The sequence below is a fragment of the Oncorhynchus tshawytscha genome, linkage group LG01 (assembly GCF_018296145.1).
Source record: "Oncorhynchus tshawytscha isolate Ot180627B linkage group LG01, Otsh_v2.0, whole genome shotgun sequence".
Taxonomy (NCBI): Eukaryota; Metazoa; Chordata; class Actinopteri; order Salmoniformes; family Salmonidae; genus Oncorhynchus; species Oncorhynchus tshawytscha.
In genome coordinates this window covers 27,155,842-27,168,959 of record NC_056429.1, presented here as the reverse complement: position 1 = coordinate 27,168,959, position 13,118 = coordinate 27,155,842, and the positions used below count along the sequence as shown (strand labels likewise).

General features: G+C 40.8%; 1 protein-coding gene across 8 annotated transcripts in view; it reads right to left on the bottom strand.

Moving 5' to 3' along the window:
- LOC112248629 (ras-specific guanine nucleotide-releasing factor RalGPS2) overlaps positions 1 to 13,118 on the bottom strand; it is a 153,720-nt gene that overhangs the window by 100,387 nt on the left and 40,215 nt on the right. For 6 of the 8 annotated variants that reach the window (XM_042319762.1, XM_042319753.1, XM_042319738.1 and 3 more), the window contains exon 2: positions 5,657 to 5,764. The gene's annotated coding sequence lies outside the window, so the exon portion shown is untranslated. Of the gene's footprint in view, positions 1 to 5,404; positions 5,586 to 5,645; positions 5,765 to 13,118 lie in introns of those variants that run through there. The other 2 variants (XM_042319752.1, XM_042319758.1) reach the window with 2 other exon arrangements.

Here is a 13,118-nt window from a genome sequence, read left to right as displayed (position 1 = left end):
AAGAACCAAACTGCCAGTCTTAACTTTGCCGAAGACCACCTGGACAAAACTGAAGGTTTCTGGAAGTCCATTCTCTGGACCGATGAGTCAAAAGTACCACCAAAACAACCTGATCCCAATAGCTAAGCATGGTGGTGGGAATGTCAAGATCTGGGGCTGCTTTTCCCACACTGGGCATGGACCACTCCACATCATTAAGGGAACACTGAATTCGGAGGTGTACTAGAAGATTCCTGAACAGAACGTCAGGCCATCAGTCAAGGAGCTACAGCTGGGCCAAAAATGGGTCTTCCAACAAGACAATGACCCAAAGAAATCATACAAATCTACCAAAGAATGGCTCAGGAGAAAGATGTGTGTTTTGGATTGGCCAAGTCAAAGTCCTGGCCTAAATCCAGTCGAGATGCTGTGGGAGGACCTGGAGAGGGCAGTTCATACCAGACACCCCTCTAACCTCACTCAATTGGCTGAGTTCTGTAAGGAGGAGTGGGCAAAAATCCCTCAAAACAGATGTCAGAGACAGAGTAAACATCTCCTATAGCCAGTAATCAAAGTTAACGCTGCTAATGGGAGGTGCCCCAAGTGATTGACTTAAGGGGTTCAAATCATTTTACACATATCAAATGTGTTAAATCACTTTTGTTAAGTAAACAATGAAAATATCATTTTTTTTGTTTCTTCCACTTACTTGGAATGAATTTATTACGAATTTAGATAAGGATTTTGAATGTTGATTTTAAATCAGAAAAAGTACCAGCCCTATAGGGTTCACATACTTTCAAGCTGCACTGTATATACAATACCAGTCAAAAGTTGGCATACCTAATCATTCCATTTGTACTATTTTCTACATTGTAGAATAGTGAAGACATCAAGTATGAACTAACACAAGGAATCATGTAACCCCCCCAAAAAAAGCTAAACAAATGAAAATATAATTTATATTTGACATTCTTAAAAAGTAACCATTTGCTTTGACAGCTTTGCACACTCTTGGCATTCTCTCAACCAGCTTAGTGACCATAGTCACTTGGAATGCATTTCAATTAACAGATGTGTCTTGTTAAAAGTTCATTTGTGGAAGTTCTTTCCTTCTTAATGCGTTTGAGCCTATCAGGTATGTTGTGACAAGGTAGGGGTGGTATACAGAAGATAGCTCTATTTGGTAAAAGACCAAGTCCATATTATAGCAAGAACAGATCAAATAAGCAAAGAGTCTATCATTACTTTAAGACATGGTCAGTCAACACGGAAAATTAAGAACTTTGAACGTTTCTTCAAGTGCAGTCGCAAAAACCATCAAGCACTATGATGAAACTTGCTCTCATGAGGACAGCCACAGGAAAGGAAGATCCAGAGTTACCTCTGCTGCAGAGAATAAGTTCATTAGAGTTAGAGTTAATTTAAGACATCAACATCAACTGTTCAGAGGAGACTGTGTGAATCAGGCCTTCATGGTCAAAATGCTGTAAAGAAACCACTACTAAAGGACACCAATAAGAAGAGACTTGCATGGTCCAAGAAACACGAGCAACAGACATTAGAGCGGTGGAAATCTGTCCTTTGCTCAGATGAGTCAATTGTAGATATTTGGTTCCAACCGCGTGTCTTTGTGAGACGCTAAGTAGGTGAACGAATGATTTCCGCATGTGTGGTTCCCAACATGAAGCATGGAGGTGGCGTGATGGTGCTTTGCTGGTGACACTGTCAGTGATTTATTTAGAATTCAAGGCACACTTAACCAGCATGGCTACCACCGCATTCTGCAGCGATACACCAGCCCATCTGGTTTGCGCTTAGTGGGACTATCATTTGTTTTTCAACAGGACAATGACCCAAAACACCTCCAGGCTGTGTAAGGGCTATTTGACCAAGGAGAGAGATTGAGTGCTGCATCAGATGACCTGTCCTCCAAAATCACCTGACCTCAACCCAAATTAAATGGTTTGGGAAGAGTTGGACTGCAGAGTGAAGGAAAAACAGCCAAGAAGTGCTCAGCACATGTGGGAACTCCTTCAAGACTGTTGGAAAAGCTTTCCAGGTGAAGCTGGTTGAGAGAATGCCAAGAGAGTGCAAATCTGTCAAGGCAAAGGGTGGCTACTTTGAAGAATCTCAAATATTTTAATTTTTGTAACACTTTTTTGGTTACTACATGATTCCGTGTGTTATCTCGTAGTTTTGATGTCTTCACTATTCTACAATGTAGAAAATAATAAAGTTAAGAAAAACCCTTGAATGAGTCGGCGTGTCCAAACTTGAGACCGCAAGTGTGTACACACACACACACACACACACACACACACGCGCATGCACACGCAGTGCATTCAGAAAATATTCAGACCCCCTTGACCTTTTCACATTGTGACTTATTCTAAAATAATTAAATTCAAAAAGGGTTTTTATAAAAAAGTTGTATACAAAAGTCAACACTGAAATATCATATTTACATAAGCATTCAGACCCTTTACTCAGTACTTTGTTGAAGCAACCTTTGGCAGAAATTACAGCCTCAAGTCCTCTTGGGTATGACACTACAAGCTTGGCACACATGTATTTGGGGAGTTTCTCCCATTCTTCTCTGCAGATCCTCTCAAGCTCTGTCAGGTTGGATGGGGAGTGTTGCTGCACAGCTTTCTTCAGGTCTCTCCAGAGATGTTCGATCGGGTTCAAGTCCATGCTCTGGCTGGGCCACTCAAGGACATTGAGACTTGTCCCGAAACCACTCCTGGGTTGTCTTGGCTGTGTGCTTTGGGTTGTTGCCCTGTTGGAAGGTGAACCTTCATCCCAGTCTGACGTCCTGAGGGCTCTGGAAACAGGTTTTCATCAAGGATCTCACTGTACATGTTTGCCACCACCATGCTTCACCGTAGGGATGGTGCCAGGTTCCTTCCAGACGTGACACTTGGCATTCAGGCCAAAGAGTTCAATGTTGGTTTCATCAGACCAGAGAATCTTGTTTCTCATGGTCTGAGAGTCTTTAGGTGCCTTTAAGCAAACTCCAAGCAGGCTGTCTTGTGCCATTTAATGAGGAGCAGCTTCTGTCTGTCCAATCTACCATAAAGGCCTGTTTGGTGTAGTGCTGCAGAGATGGTTGTCCTTCTTTAAGGTTCTCCCATCTAAACAGAGGAATTCTAGAACTCTGTCAGAGTGACCATCGGGTTCTTCGTCACTTCTCCCCAGATTGCTCAGTTTGGCCGGGCAGAGAGCTCTATGAAGAGAGTCTTGGTGGTTCCAAACTTCTTCCATTTAAGAATGATGGAAGCCACTGTGCTCTTGGGGACCTTCAATGCTGCAAACAAAATGTGGTCTACTTCCCCAGATCTGTGGTTCGACGCAAACATGTCTCAGAGCTCTACGGACAATTCCTCCAAACTCACGGCTTGGTTTTTGCTCTGACATGCACTGTCAACTGTGGAACCTTGTATAGACAGGTGTGTGCCTTTCCAAATCAATTGAATTTACCACAGGTGGACTCCAAGTTGTAGAAACATCAAGGATGATCAATGGAAACAGGATGCACCTGAGCTCAATTTTGTGTCTCATAGCAAAGGGTCTGAATACTTATGTAAATGTTTTATTTTTATAGTTTATACATTTGCTACAATTTCAAATAAATAAATATTTTTTTACTTTTTCATTTTTGGGTAGTGTGTAGGTTGCAATTTTGTTTTGTTTTGAATAAGGCAGTAAAGTAACAAAATGTGGAAAAAGGGGTCTGAATACTTTCCGACGTATGTATGTATGTATGCATGCATGCAAGTAAATGAAAGAATGAGAGCACGTGAGAGCAAGCGAGAGGAGATTGTCTGAAGTAGGTAGGAGACAGCTGAAAAAGCTTAGGGTAGGCATTAGCCAGAGATCTGAAGTAGAGTGGATCGAGAGAAGTTAGTATGAGCCCTATCTATCTTGGAACAGCTTGTACTACACACTTATAGGCTTAATGCTGTCAATCAACAACCTACAGCCGTATCCCTATAGTCCATAACTGTATGGCTGCATACATATACCTGGGTCGTGCCGTGAAAATAGCGCATTTTGTGTCCCTTTGATATTTTAACTTAAGTAGAAATTGTGCATTCAAATTGTGTTTTAAAAGTCTATTAAATGAAGTGCCCTTTAATAGACTATATTTCAAATTTAATAAACCTCATTTTAATTATGAATAACGGCTTGTGAAAGTGCTAAAATTCAGCATTTTGACATGTACCTCCATCAAACCTGTGTCACTTCAAGGATTTGTCACTTCTAAGATTTTAACCCACTTAATTGTTAAGCCCTTGTTATTTTGTTACTTTGACAAAGTAATTTCTGAAGATTAATTTATAAAAAAATCACATGAAATAAATAAAGGTTAAAAAAATAAAACATATCTGTCCCTCATTTTAAGATAAATGAATTCAGTTCATGTAACAGAGTTTAATTATGGTGGAACGCTCTTTAAATATTATTTTCTAAAGAAAAATTGAACATCTAATAGTTAAATCGGTGTAAAAGCAGGTGAGCTGGTTTGACTCTTAGGCAATTTTCTGGTGGTGTGATGGAACTCTTTTCTTATCCTGTTTCTTCCATCCTATACCTTTTTCTCCATCTTTTAAAATAGTGAGCTGACATGTTTTTAGCACTTTTATTTCCCTGACTGATAAAAACTAATTTTCTTATGCTTTCTCATCTCTCTGAGATTCATAATATCTTATCACCAGCCCATCACCACCTTCTACTCACAAAATACAGGGGATTCAAACAAGCACTATTTACTCTTTATTATTTGTTCTCATTTTGTTTTTTTCCTTTTTTTTTACTGTCATGAAGGACTCCATTTTATTTCAATTGTATTAGACATTACATTTTTTTGTGAAGTATGCATTCAATTGCCACTCCCTGTTACAAGCGGAATTATGGCTGATTTAAGATGAAATCGTCAACCCTGTTACAGACAACCCTGTTACAGTCAACCCTGTTACAGTCAACCCTGTTACAGTCAACCCTGTTACATTTTGTTTAACCTCGAGATGGAAAAACTTGTTTTTTAACGTTATGACAATGTTAAAATCAAACGTCCTTTAAAATGTTTTTTTTTTTAAACTTACTTCTCAAAAGGCACTGAAACAAATGTGTCATAGTGACATGTTAAATAATCACCAGCTGTCTGATAACATTCCTAGTGTCCTTCCCTTCTCTTATTAAATCCTCCACACACACACACACACACACACACACACACACGACAGTGAACCTAATGAGGAATAAGGAGCTGTTCAGATCACTGACATACAGCATAGAGAGACCCTGTGTGCAAGACAGACAGCACTGGCCTTTGTGTGGCTTGCTGGACTTCGTGTGTGTGTGCGTGCGGGTGCATCCAAGCCGAAGTACAGTAACAAAGGGCTGCCTTCCACAGACTTACCACACAGACATTCCACTGGTATAGCTGTCCTTATGTCAGTCTAGCCACCAGTTCCTCCCTCTGTCTCCAACTGTGTGTTGGCCTGTCATTATGTCCCCTGTCTAAGTGGCTACCATACAACCAGAGTAGAACAGAGCAGTCGTTTGTCTGCCACACCAACACAAAGTTAACGTGGCTCAGATTCTGCCTGGGGCTAAGCCTGATTAGAGCTTCTACTGTAGTTTACAACACACAGACACACCTTGTACTTACTAGTTGTGTGTCAGATGGGCATTGTGCTTGAGAGCTGAGGTATGGCTGCCTCTTTACGGCTCAGAGAGTGGGTGTGTTTATCTGTCTGTGTCCTCCTCACACTGCAATCTTGAGGGGAGAGGAGAGAGCGCATGTTAGATTCATATGATGAGCACAGAATAAATCCATGAACACCCACACACAAATAGACAAATTCACCATACACAAATAGACAATGCTACATGCATAATATTATTATGTAATCATATACACTATGCATTTATTTATTTTACTTTATTTAACCAGGTGAGTTGGAACCAAAAAAATTCAATTTCATTGAACTCTGCAGACATTCCAGAAGCAAGGCGCAAAATAGCTAAAGGTAGATATACCTAAATATGTCGAGATCAAAAGGGACCTCTAGAGTTAATCATTCCTGAGATCATGTCTGATGCTTCTATTTCTGTAGGTTACCAGAAAAGTGAGGTACGGTGGTAGTTTACACAAGAGTGCTTTAAAATCGACAAAAAGAGAGCAATGCATAGATTTGGAAGACTTCAAATCAGGCCAGCATACCTTCTCATACAGAGTACAGTGCTGAACCTATTGAACATAATGAAGAGCTATACACTATGATATTCAGCGTCTAGGGCCTTCAATACAGAAGCAGCAGCAGTCATAATTGATATTGCTACAGTCTAAAAATCAGAATGAATGTCAATGAATAATTCCGTTTTCTGCCATTTTAAATGTATTTATTTAACTAGGCAAGTCGATTAAGAACAAATTCTTATTTACAAATGACGGCCTACCCCGGCCAAACACTATCAACGCTGGGCCAATTCCGCGCCACCATATGGACTCCCAATCACAGCCGGTTGTTATACAGCCTGGAATCGAACCAGGGTCTGTAGTGATGCCTCTAGCACTGAGAAGGAGTGCCTTAGACCGCTGCGCCACTCAGGAGCCCCCTATGTAAGGTATGACCTACTCCTATAACATTTTATTTAACTCATCAACATGTATGTGGAATGAAATGCCCAGATATTTATACGTGGGAACACGATCAATGATGGCAGCATCCGAAGTACGTATGCAGAAATCATGATATATTTTTACATGACCTGGAAAAAAACATGTACCTGGTTTTACCTGCATTAAGCACTAACTTCAGTTCAACAAAGGCCCTCTGCAGTACAATAAAGGCAGACAAGCTCCGAAAGATTCTGGTCAGCCGTGGGGTCAATAGCATACATAACACTCGTGGCCCTCCCGCCTTTACAGCAGGGCAGCTCCCGCTCAGCCCAGTCAAAGGTCTTCTCTGTCCTGGCACCCCAATGGTAGAACCAGCGTCACCCCTGAAGCCATCGTCCAAAAAACATCTGAAACCCAACCTCTTCAAAGACTATCTTAAATAATCCCACAGGACCCCCCCCCCCCTCCTCACCCCTCCCTTGTGTGAAACCCTTTATGTTCAGAATTCTTTTAATTTAACGCAATCAGTAAATACACATTGTGTTCTTTAACTAATAAACCTACAGGACAACTCCCATTTCACACAGACAGAGCACACACTCACACACCATACAGAGAGGCTAGGCCTGAAACACTGCTAAAACACTAACTGTGTGTGGCAGTTAAAAAGCTCTGTCTCCTCAAGCTAAATGTGGTTTATCTTGTTCAAGGCTTGTGGAACAACAGTTACAAACAAGCATCGCCTTCAGGGAAGCACAAACAGGGGAACACATTTTCCAATGGAACTGGAAAGAAGAACGATCACTCAAACTGAAATGGACAAGTTCAGGTGGTGCCTTCTACGTTTCAAACAGTTCTCTAAATGGCAGTGTTCAGTACGTAGTAGGCCTATCAGTTTCATGCAGACTACTGAACTCAACCTTCAATTTTCCATCGCATCACCACATTCCTGAGGCACCTGACAAACAGCAGCCACCAGAAGGCTCTCCACACCCACACAAGTCTACAGTTGCCTGCCTGTCCAACAGAGATCCTGGTTAAGGATGAGATATGTAAAAAGAACAGGGTCAGCCATAATATTACGTGCCCCTGGAGCAAATGAAGGTTAAATGCCTTGCTCAAGGGCACATCTTGTCGGCATGGGTATTAAAATCAGCGACCTTTCGGTTACTTGCCCAACATCCTCCTGCTGGGTCAGGTTACAATCTGAACCCAGATATGTGGTTGAGACCAACAGCTGCCAAGAGTTTCTACCCTGACCCCAGAGCAGATGTCAGTAAGTTCACTGCCCAGGCCAAATGACACAAGGTGTGTGAATGGCTGTAAAAGTGCTCATACCGAAAGCCACAACATTCCCATAGACTAGATGAGGACCTAACAGTCTATACCTAGTTGGAATAAACACCTCCCCAGCCCCTCACCAAAAGACAGACCGTCACTCAGGGAATGGGGAGAGAATGCACCCTGTTGAGTAAAACCCCTGACATCGCATACACGTCACAAACAGGCCCCAATCACAAACCCAGCTCCCGATAAGTAGTACCACAGACAGGCGAGTCCACATTAACAACACAGCAGCTCAATGCTCTGAGGTTCACCCCCCTCCCGATGGCCTGGTTGTCTGTCTAGTGACATCACACCGTCACCTGTTGACAGACAGTGAGGGATAACGCGCTGTGTATTTGGGAAAGTGTGGATCAGCTGATGTTCCTGCCTCTTATCTTAACAAGCTGGAGATGAACCAGAGTTCCTGAGAGGATGAGTAGAGGTACAGGAGAGGAGAGACGGATTAAGGCTCATGTTGGGGCATGTAGCAGGGGAAGTGTTTTCTGAGAGCCCACTTCAGCAGAAACCAATCAAAAAGGTCCACAGGTACGGCCTACAGCCTATGCAAATGATTTTGTTTGCTACATGGTAGGCCTGCCAGGTTATTTTACGTAGCCTATAGCCTTAGTTTGTGTGTAGAATTGTATTATACATTTGTTTGGCTGGGTCTTGAGAATCAGTCAGCTACAATTCCAGTTAGGCCTATCTACAATTATAGTTAATCTGTTTTGAACCAAGTCTGTTTTTACATTCTAGTCATTCTTATCCAGAGTGACTTACAGAAGTGAGTGCATACATTTTCATACTGGTCCCCCATGGGAATCAAACACAAACCTGGCCTTGCAAGACCCATGCTCTCCCAAATGAGCTACAAGAGACAATTTCATGTCGAAAAATTATGCGATTACCAGGTGTCTTTTAATTTAGATTTATTATTTTTCATAGTGGTGCAGCCAGTCCACAAGGTGGCACAGCACCCCTCTTACATTATTTGGTGAAATCCCTGTTATCTATCTGATTCGCAGAGAATTAGATATGTTCCCTCTGAAAAAAATCACCACAATAGGTGAAGTAAAAATTAACCATGCTGCATCTTTCAGTCAAAAAGGTAAGCTAAAACTCAAGTAATTCTTACTACACTGTAATAACCTCAATATTTTACCAGTCAGCAAACAGTGCTGATAAAACAGGCCTTGTAGTTAAAACTAGGCTATGTCAATAAAAGTGAGGTGACAGAACTGAGTTGTTTAATTCCTACAAAAATAACAAAAATATTTTGAAAGCGTTCGATTCATGTGTATATGAATCAGGCCGGCAGGAAGCCTAGTGGTTAGAGCATTGGTTAGAGCATTGTAACCGAAAGGTTGCTAGATTGACTTCCCGAGCTGACATGGTAAAAATATGTCATTCTGCCCCTGAACAAGGCAGTTAACCCACTGTTCCTAGGCCATCATTGTAAATAAGAATTTATTCTTAAAACTGACTTGCCTTGTTAAATATAAGGTTAAATAAATCAAATAAAAATATATTTCTCAATTTACAGTGGTATAATCATGTCCGATTTCTTTCCCTGGTATTATATGGACAATTCATCCAACTACAAAATGGTGACCCCCTCAGTTGATTTGGATTTCTACCTCCACAGTCATTGGGATCTTGGTCACCTCCCTTACAAAAGGTCCTTCCTGCCCGGTTGCTCAGTTTGGTAGAACGACCAGTTCTAGGCAGAGTCAAGGTAGTTCTATGTTTTTTCTATTTCCCAATGATGAAGACCACTATGCTCTTGGATACTTTCAACACTTTAAAAATGGTTTTATATCCTTCCCCAGATACTTTTGGTTTTGTAGTGTATGTGGACACCTGCTCGTCAAACATCTCATTCTAAAATCATTGGCATTAATATAGAGTTGGTCCCCCCTTTGCTGCTATAACAGCCTCCACTCTTGCGCGAAGGCTTTCCACTAGATGTTGGAACATTGCAGCAGGGACTTAGTAACACTTGTGCCTGAGTGGAAGCAAGGTTGGGCACTGAAGTTGGGCTATTAGGCCTGGCTCGCAGTCGGCATTCCAATTCATCCCAAAGGTGTTCGATGGGGTTGAGGTCAGGGCTCTATGCAGGCCACAAATTTGTTCACAGTAAAGGTCGACCGATTGTGATTTTTCGACGCCGATACCGATTATTGGAGGACCAAAGGCCGATACCGATTTAAATCGGCAGATTTTACAAAATAAAAATGTATTTGTAATAATGACATTTACAACAATACTGAATGAACACTTATTTTAACTTAATATAATACATCAATAAAATCAATTTAGCCTTAAGTAGATAATGAAACGTGTTCAATTTGGTTTAAATACTGCAAAAACAAAGTGTTGGAGAAGAACGTAAAAGTGCAATATGTGCCATGTAAGAAAGCGAACGTTTCAGTTCCATGCTCAGAACATGAGAACATATGAAAGCTGGTGATTCCTTTTAACATGAGTCTTCAATATTCCCAGGTAAGAAGTTTTAGGTGGTAGTTATTATAGGACTATTTCTCTCTATACCATTTGTATTTCATTAACCTTTGACTATTGGATGTTCTTATAGGCACTTTAGTGTAACAGTATAGCCTCCGTCCCTCTCCTCGCTCCTCCCTGGGCTGGAACCAGCAACACAACAGCCACCACATCGAAGCAGCGTTACCCATGCAGAGCAAGGGAAACAACCACCCCAAGGCTCAGAGCGAGTGAAGTTTGAAACGCTATTAGCGCGCGCTAACTAGCCATCCATTTCACTTCGGTCACACCAGCCTCATCTCGGGAGTTGATAGGTTTGAAGTCATAAACAGCGCAATGCTTAACGCTGCTGGCAACACCTGCCAAGAGATAAAATAAAGTGGTGAGCTGCTGGCAACAGCTGCCGAGAGATAAAATAAAGTGGTGATCCTAACTGACCTAAGACAGGGAATTTTCACTAGGATTAAATGTCAGGAATTGTGAAAAAACTGAGTTTAAATGTATTTGGCTAAGGTGTATGTAAACCTCCGACTTCAACTGTATATAGGTCATGGCTCCCGAGTGATGCAGTGGTAAGGCACTGCATCTCAGTGCAAGAGGCTTTACTACAGTCCCTGGTTCGAATTCAGGCTGTATCACATCCGACCGTGATTGGGAGTGCCATAGGTCGGCGCGCAATTGGCCCAGAGTCATCCGGGTTTGGCCGTGGTAGGCCTTCATTGTAAATAAGAATTTGTTCTTACCCGACTTGCTTAGTTAAATAAAAGGTTCAACTAAAAAAATAAAAAAAAATAAAAAACAGGCAGCAACCACAGCGCAATCAATTGGAAGTGAACAGTGGCTGGTTCTCAAAATATAGCTAACTTGTTAGGCAAGCGTTGCACACCAACAGATGGAGAAAACCTACACCAGAAATCCTAAACCATTATTACTATTATTCTTATTAAATTTAGAATGATATTTTTTAAAAACGTATGATCTGTGAAAACCTGAATATCTAACAGAAAATGCCCCTTAGAGGATTGGAGGACTCAATTAATATCTAAATGTAATTATTGGCGGAGTCACGTCATTGAAAAAAATATTTTGATACACTGTAGGCCTACCATATGCGAAATCAGTCCCACTAGTGTTGAGTAATGTGCTGTTAAAAATAGTGTAGGTCTTATTTAAAGAGCATATACAAGTTAGAAGCAAAAGCCTACAACTATTTTATCACCGTTTCGCACTGCTCTGATGCAAGCATGGGGACTGGTCTTGATAAATCAATGAGATTTTGATTTTCACTAACTCTCCATTTGGGTATTGGATAGACAAGAATACAAAAATGAGGGTGCAGAAATGTTATACTCTTAGTGTAACCTTTATTTAACTAGGCAAGTCCTTCCTCATGCCCTGGGTGGATTCTTAAGCTAAATAGCCCAGTACTGTACAGCCGACAGTCACGTTGTACAGCGCCATATTTCCCGTACCAGCAAGAATCAAATCAAAAGTTGACACCTACTCATTCCAGGATTTTTCTATATTTTTATTATTTTCTACATTGTAGAATAATAGTGAAGACATCACAACTATGAAATCACACTAGTCTCCCGTGTGCCCTGCATTCTGTAGTACAGACATGGCCTGCTCTCCCTTTTGCAACAAATTAGGCGCTTTCCCATGTTTACTACAGTATGTATTGTAGACTGCACAGTAGCCTAATAAACACATTTTGTTAATAAATTAATGATAAAAATTCTCAAAATGCTGATGTTGATTTAGTTATGGATCCATAACGAAGTAGTACGGGAATAAATATCCCTGATTTACAGAAATATTGGAACAAAGTTGTCTAATAAAGGCAAACAATTTAGAATCCTCCATTCTGTAGCCTACTCCCGACCATCACTTTGTACAGCGCCATATTTTCCATTCAATGCTACCGGAAACCCTGTGGGTTTTGTTTATCGTTTTTCTCTGAATAGAAACACCATAATATGAATAAAATTAATTAGGCCAAATTTCTTAAAATCAATCCCATATACCATGTTATTACAAATAAGGTTTTAATTTCTCTGGTACTGCCAATATGGAATACTATCAAATGCTTCTCAAAGATTACTAGCAATAACAGAAAAAAAATGGCTGACAATTAAATTACGTGAATGCTGCGGCAGCATTCAAAGGTGTGCCGCAGTATGATGCAACTTTTAAAGGAGGAACCACTGTAGTTGACTAAAATGTTCCACCGTTTGACAGTAACTGGGCAAAATCATTATTCAAATGACAAAAATGTGACTTAGACTTGTGACTTAGACAAGCCCTGGCTCAGTAGGGCAGCTGGTAGCTCCTACTCATGTATCGTTGGACAACGTATACCAATATATCTTCCTTCATTTCTCAAAAATAGAGACTCTTAGCTTTCATTTGACACCAAATGTGATATGCTCCAATGAACTTCACATTAGTGCTCATTGGTCCTTTGATGGAAATCTCCATATGCATTTAACTTCTTGGCGCACCGATCCCTTTAGCGGGATCATTTGTGTCAACAGCTGCTGAATTGCAGAGTGCCAAATTCAAATTAAATTACTAAAAATATTTAATTTTCATGAAATCACAAGTGCAATAAAGCAAAACACAGCCTAGCTTGTTGTTAATCCACCTGGCGTGTCAGATTTTTTTTTAAATAAATAAA